A 7652-nucleotide genomic window follows, 5' to 3' on the forward strand; every position below is an offset into this window, starting at 1 on the left:
AGTATTATCTTGACAGTAGAAAGCATCTTTTAATATGCTATTTGTATATACATTACTAATAAATTTTAATATGGATTTATGCTCAATTTTAAGTACTTTGATTATTTAGAGGAATTGTAAAGAAAATGGTAACAGTACCCAAGTATGTGAAGACTCCAATGCAATGGGTAGATGAGAACAATTTCTTCCAGGGTCCATAACAATGGCTATCTTTAATTCTATTAGAAAAAGGATGAACAACAAAAAAACAATGTGGATGTTATTTCTATTAATTAAGAAAGAGTAAATTTTATATATTAGTGATCCTGATTGTGGCTAGGCATTATTGCAGTTCAGTCAATACTAATTTTCTATGTTAATAGAGAGGAGCATGCACATCATAGAACAGTATAATAATTTTGGAGGAAGAGAGAATCTGGGAACTCCTCCAGTGCAACCCCATTACACATAAGAAAATAGAGAATCAAACAAGGCAAGTGACTTTCTCTGCTGCAATCAGGACTAGCATTCAAGTCTCACAAATTCCAATCCAGGTTTCTAACCTATTCCACACAGCTCATTTTTAAAATTTGGAATAATTGTAATGTTCTTTCCTCCCCCTCTGCCTCCCTGAATAAACATATTCATAACTTAACCTTGATTAATTTAATGACAATGAATAAGAATCATTAAATTCCTTTTCTGTGCCTGGTACTATGTTATGTGCTGGAGAAACAAATTTATTAAAGATAAAAATTAGCCTGTACATCCTAGATTCAACTTTGTGAGTGGTGTAAGAAGGCAATTTGGGAGTTTACTGGTTGATGAAGGAAATAAGGTATAATGCCAAAATTATGTATCAGTGGAGGTTTAGAAATAGTTGTAGGGCATATTAAAAAGTTAAGTAAATGGAGTAAAAGAGAAACATTTTAGGCTGTGACCTGGTTATCCTTGAATTGGGGCAATGAGAAGATTCTAACTGAAAGTGAAAACCTACTTTAGACAATGCGCAAGTTAGAAAGTTTGTAGACAGCGGGGAGCCATGAAATAATAGGAAAAAACAAAATGATATGGTAAATGAATAGATCTGGATTCTTTTAGGACCATGGAATTTTCAAAGAAAGTATGACCTCAAAAATCCTCTAGTACAACATGTTCTTGAACAGGAATCCCTTCTAAAACATCTCCAACAAGTAGTCATCTAGCATCTTTTTGAAAATCTCCAGTAATGAAAAATTCATTACTTTAAGGAAGCTCATTTCACTTTTAAACAGCTTTAAGTTTTAGAAAGTTATTTCTTCTGCTGAACTGAAAACTGCTTCGGCATCTTCTAAATTCATTGTTCCCAGTTTTAACCTCCAAAGACAAACAAAATGAATTTAATCCTTTTCTACAAATCAATCTTTCAAAGACTTAAAAATTGCTATCATGTACTACTGCCTTGTCTTGTCCAGGATAAATATCTTCAGTTCTTTCAACTGATGGTTCATGATATGGGTTGCAATTCTTTTACCATCCTTGTTGCCCTCATAGAAATATTCTCCAGTTTCTCAATTTCTTTCCTCATACATGGAGCCTAAAACCTGAACATGGTACATAAGATGAAATCTTACAAGATAGGGCATAGAAATATCATAATCACCTTTGCTCTGAACATCATTTCTCTATTAATCTAACAAAGATAAACATTTTTTCTAGAATAGTCAGACAGACAGATAGATATAGATTTATAGCATTTATTATATGCTTACTATGAGAACAGAGATTCTGAGATTATATACAAACAAAAGCCAGAAAATCAGTTCCTATCCTCAAGAGTCTTAAATTTGATTAAAGGAAGACAATGCATAAAAGGGATTTGGAAATAAAAGAGAGAGAGAGAGAGGGGGGGGGGGAGGGACTCTTACAAGGCTTCTAGGAAAAAGATGGAATTGTTCAAAAAGTAAGGAGTAAAGTTTGGACAAAAGTGAGCAAGGATAGCATGGGCACTTCATGAAATCATTGCCATGGGTAGAAAATTAGTGATCAAAGGGAAGAGTCTCAGGGACAGAGGTAACTCCAGGGTATGAAGTCTGAGAGAAGAATAGCATGTCACATTTCTGACAGATTGAACTTGAGGTCTACTTGTGCATTCATATCTTTTCTACACAAACTTTGCCTAGTTTTGGCTCCTTAATCTTGTTCTTGCTTAGCTGATTTTACTAAAATCAAGTATGAAATGATCTATTAGTCCCTATTAAATTTAATGTTGTTACATGTTTCATTGTCCTTGCTCACCAAGGTCTTTTAATATCTAGGTTCTTTCATTTACAGCATTAACTCTCTCCCACTCTCACCTTTGAGTCATTTACTCATTTGACCAACATGTCATCTCTGGTTCTATCCTTGTTAATAATAAAAACATTAAGTGAAGCAAGAAGCTTCACTTCACTAAAGAAGCAAGAAGGAGCAAGAATTCCTTTGACATTCCACTAGATACCTCCCTTCAGGTCAACATAAATCCATTAACAAATGGAGATAGAGGGGAAAATTTGAGCCATCAAACTTAACCTGAGAAAGGGGATGGGACGAAAAAGGTCAGAAAGCAGAATTTTTAGCATGTGTGAAGGAGAATGATGAAGTAGGTCCAGAACTGTAGTTTGGAAACATACCTTAAAAAATTCATACTAGAATTTATTTGCAAATGTCCTCCTCTTAGTCCCCTTCCCACATCACAGAAGGTATCATCTTGAAGACAGACATGTTCACACAAATTATATCTTCCATGTTTCCATCTCTCAGTTCACCCTTTGAAGATAGCATTTGCAAATTATTGTTCAAGAATTAAGTCTGTAGCTGTATATGATCTCTTGGTTCTACTCATTTTGCTGTTCATTATCTCATGTAGTTCTTTCCAAGTTTTGTTAAAATTAGCCTCCTCATCATTTCTTATGGCAAAGTAGTATTTTAATGACAATATATATATATATAAATCAATTTGTTTAGCCATTCTCCAATTGATAGGTATGCAGTTAATTTCCAAGGGTTTGCTGCCAGAAAGAGAGTTGCTGTAAATATTTTGGAACATAAAAGTTCTTTTCCTTTTTCTCTGATCTCCTTGGGAAATAAACCCAGGAATGGTATCACTGGTTTTAAGAGTAGAAAGGGTTTTATTACTCTCTGGATATAATGCCAAATTACTCTCCAATTAAACTAAGACTAAACAATAAAAACAAGAAATTAAAATTCCCAAGGCCACATAGATAACAAGCATCATAGGGGAGATTTGAACTTGGCTCTCCCTTATTCCAAAGTCTAGAACTCTTATCTATTCAGCCATATTGATCAGGAGGTACAAGCATTAATACTAAGGTCAATTAGGAAGCTTAAAGTAAAATGTTTGATAAGGGTCCACTCTGGGCATATATTATAAATTAGAAAATCACATTACTACATGATCTATTACAAAGTTGCATTACAAAATAAGCATGGAGGTGCGAACATGATGCTGTTGTTTTGTAGGTATTTAAACATATTTGAATGTCAGTGTGGTAATGGCAGTGTATAGAATTACTTCTTTTAAGTCAGAGATACCTGGATTACTCCCTGTCTTACAAGGTACTCTGGTGCCCTAGAATGTTAGTATATCAGAGGTAGAATCTAAAGGCAGATATCCCTGTCTCAAAAGAGGTGATATGTGGCTAGGTGACTGATTAGCTTTGTTAAGCAGGGGGAAAATGGGAAGTACTTGGATTGTTAGTCCATGAGACTCTCTCTTTAAAAACCTTTGCTTTTCTGCATCATCTAACTTAAAAAAAGAATGTTTGTTTGGATAAATGAGATTTCAGTCTCAAAGAAGACACATTAAAATCACAAGCAAACCATGTACTTATATGTAGGTGGGGAGCTCAGGGAGGGTAATCTATAGAAAGGAGAAAGATTCCTCTTTTTTTAGAGACAAAATTTCATAAACATTTCTGTGTTTTCACTGTAGGTCCACAGTTAAGTATATCATTAATAAGAAAGATTGTGAAGTCTTTTAGTGTTTATGTCATAAAGGCCAGGAAACTCTGGCATCTTCTACAGGAAGAAGAAGGAAAAGTAACGAAAACAAACAGGAGTGTTGAAGGAACTGTAAGCATCCAGAACCTGGCACCAGAATTGGCAGCAGGTGCATTTTCTTTGGAGGCTATTAATTTTATAAGCCAAAGATATTAAAATTTGACTTCCCTTTTCAAGTCTGGAAGTCGCAATGCACAGGTCTCTTGCTCCAGTCTTCCCCAAGGGCCATCTTTTATCCACCTTAAGCCCTACCTCCTCTCAGATTTGAAGAAAATTAGTCAGGGCCAATTTGATTTTGCCACTTATTGTAGGAAAATGTAAGTCAATGTTAATCTGGCCTTCTTGGATGACTGACTAAGTATTCTCTGAAATGAATGTAATACTGTATGTTCCCCCCAAATCTGATTCTAATTGCATATCCAGAAAACAGGATCAAAGTCTTTTCATATACCCCCCCCCAATCATTCTAATACAAACTTACCCTCTACTCATCTTATGTTGTTCTTGCAATAAGACCTCATGTCTCCCATTTGAAGATCAAGGAAGATGAAGGAAATTTCATACTCAAAAGCACATCAAATGAGGTCACATTAGCCATCATGCTGATTGCCTAGTACTGGCATCAGGTTAGATGTTTTCTTGAAATTGCCATCTAGATGGTAACAAGTCATTGAGTTCATCTACTTCATAGGTTCTTTTCTTCAAAACAGACTTTCTAAAAAAATAAAATAAGAAACCCTAGAGTATAATGTTTTGTATTTGCCAAAGAGTTTCCCTTTTACCAATGCATTGCAGTATTTGCTCTGCTTCTTACAGTCTTAGAGGATTGTCTGTGGGCACTAAGAGGTTAAATGAATCTCCTGGGGTCACACAGCTAGTAGATATTGGAAGCAAGACTTGAACCCAGGTCTTCTGGCTCCAAGGTCAGCTTTCTATCCACTATACCAGAGTGCCTCTCCTACTTATTTATCTACCAAACTATGTACCTACTAACCTACCAACCTACCTACCTACATATAACTAGGACCCAATTAGTTAAAGTAATGAATCCCCTAAAGGAGTTTAATTATTCAGATTCATACTGCATATTTCCACTGGGCTGGAAACAATTACTATATTTTATTTAACTATACCTTTAAATAGTGTAAATTTGAATATGTGACTACTTTAGGGCATTCATTCTTCACACTAATTGCCACTCCCTCTCTCCCATGCCAACTTTACTTAGCTATAATAAAGTAAATGTATTATATATTCCATGTTATAGGTCTCATTACATATTATATAATACATAATTTCCCCTTACTTCCAACTCGTGTTATCATCCAAGACATTATTGGCAAAAGTTTTTTGTGATATATTAATAACTGGATATGTGATAGATGTCCCAGTATTTAAATTTAAATTTACATTTTCTCTATTAATGCAATTTAGCATAGTTCCTGGCATAGAGTATGTGCTTAAATAATGATTATTGATTAACTAAGTAATGAAATTCACTCAATTTAATTTAAATTAAAATTGAATCAGAAAAAATTGATATTACTAGAGTTTTTTAGAAGTTGTTTATTTGTTGTTTAGTCATTTCCAATTCTGCATGACCTCTTTGTGTGTTTTCTTGGCAAGGCTACCAAAAATAGTTTTCCATTACCTTCTTCAGCTCATTTTACCAATGACAAAACTGAGGCAAATAGGATTAAGTGATTTGCCTTGGCTCACACAGCTCATAAGGGTCTAAGACCACAGAAAGGGGAGTCTTACTGACTCCAGATGCAACACTCTATCTACTCTGCCACCTATTTTTCATATATAGACTTAATTCAGAATCAGATATAAGAACCCAGCTACCTTCTATTAATTCAGATCGTAAAAATATTTTCAAAAATATGAAGAAAAATACAACACTTACTAAACTTTTTTGTTTTAGAAAACAGTTATTTTTCATAAAAATATGTTAGCAAGTTATGGGTTTATTACCATTATTTAAAATGAATGAAAAATATTTTTATGTTGGCCAGTTTTAATTTCTAACTTGGCAAATAATGAATAAAAAAAGTCTTTGGGATTCTCACCAAAAAGATACAAAAGGGTTTGGGAATCACTACTTTGCAAAGGGAGGGAAAAAAGGTAGACAGGAAGGAAGGAGGAAAGGAAGGAAGGAAAAAAGAAAGAGAAAAAAGAGAGGTAGGAAGGAAGGGAGGGAGGGAATGAGGAAGAAGGACAGTTAGTTTTAGATTAGACAGAATCCCTATCTCATGAGATTTGTGGTTTGGAAGGGAGATAAGACATCACTACATCACTACTATAGCTAGCATACTCAGTGTTACATGATAGATACATGAGAGAGGTGGGGAAATTAGTCCTATTTTTGGATCTTGGAGTTTTGAACTAATGCTTCTATCAATATTGTCTTTCCCTGTTGGAGAGGAAACTATTCTATTATCATTTCAATCCCAGAAATGCCTCTAGATAACTCCTTGATTTCCAGTCCATTTGGAGAATGTCTTTCATTCTCTGTGTCCTCAGGCACAAAGAAAGCCCAGTGGTAGAAGGGACTATCATATGCAGAACTGGCTAGTTTTTCCTTTTCTGATTGACTGCCTCCTTGGGCCTTTGCTCGGTGTGTGGCTGCTGTTTATACCTGCTGAAGTGCTCTCTGTGTTTGCATTGGCACTGCCAGGCTGACATGCTTCGAGCCCTGAGTTGTTCATGAGGTCTGTCTGAAGGCTTTGAAAACCTATGAGTCGGCGGCTAGGGCTAGAAAATGTCTCTCTCAGTTTTTTGGGTGAACTCCATGTTTTTTCCAAGAGGTTAGATCACTGTCCACAGTCCGAGGTTGCTAGACAGAATGTAACAGTTACTGTTTGAAATGTTCTGAACTTTTAAGGCGAGAGGAAAAAAAAATGCAAAAAGGAAAAAAGAGCCAGGGTCGCCTCAACAGCTTGAAAATGAGCATTTTTATATCTAGTCAACAAAGTCTTGTTATTGAGTTGAAAAAGTTCATCACCAAGGAAGGAATTTTGAAAATATGAACAATCTTTTTATGGTTTTTCTAGTTTGCCAGTAGGACATGCTGACATATCAACTGTCCGTTTCGTGTGTGAGGCCAGACGAATCCCAGTGGCTGTCTGGACAGGGGAATGAATTAGAAGAAATGTGTTCTTATCCAGCTGCCTCTTCTCATTCCACTGGTCCATAGAGAGGTTTACAGATGAGCTTTAATGATCTTCGATGAGTAGAGAAATTTGTGATACCCTGAAATCACTCCTGCTCCCATCCCTTCCCACTGCTGATCCTTCCTCATCACAATATGTGATCACCCCTGGGCTTTCGGAGGCTGGGATTTCACTGGTGCATCTGCATTCTTTTGGTATATGGCTCCACAGTGAAATAAAAATCATTCTGCCATGTGAGCTTGGGTGTGTCCATCATAATGCCTTTTATTAATATCCTAACTTGGACTCTACCACCTACAGTCCCAAAATGTTACATTCCTACTCTTCCTTCAGGATGGTACCCTTAACAAGATTTGGGGGGGGGTGTTTGCCCGGGGTTGGTTCTCTACAAATGGCTCCCACCCCAATCTATGGTGTTCCTTTAAATAGGGGATCATCCCCTACATTCCAGTTCCA

At 35.9% G+C, this 7652-nt stretch overlaps 1 long non-coding RNA gene across 1 annotated transcript in view; it reads left to right on the forward strand.

The window, feature by feature from the left end:
• The window catches only part of LOC103094965 (uncharacterized), a 52535-nt gene extending 45104 nt beyond the window's left edge, over positions 1 to 7431 (forward strand). The window contains exon 8 of the long non-coding RNA XR_001627155.2: positions 7077 to 7431. This is a non-coding gene — a long non-coding RNA (uncharacterized LOC103094965). The remainder of the gene's footprint in view (positions 1 to 7076) is intronic.
• Positions 7432 to 7652: the final 221 nt, after the last annotated feature.

This window comes from Monodelphis domestica, chromosome 2 (genome assembly GCF_027887165.1).
Source record: "Monodelphis domestica isolate mMonDom1 chromosome 2, mMonDom1.pri, whole genome shotgun sequence".
Classification (NCBI taxonomy): domain Eukaryota; kingdom Metazoa; phylum Chordata; class Mammalia; order Didelphimorphia; family Didelphidae; genus Monodelphis; species Monodelphis domestica.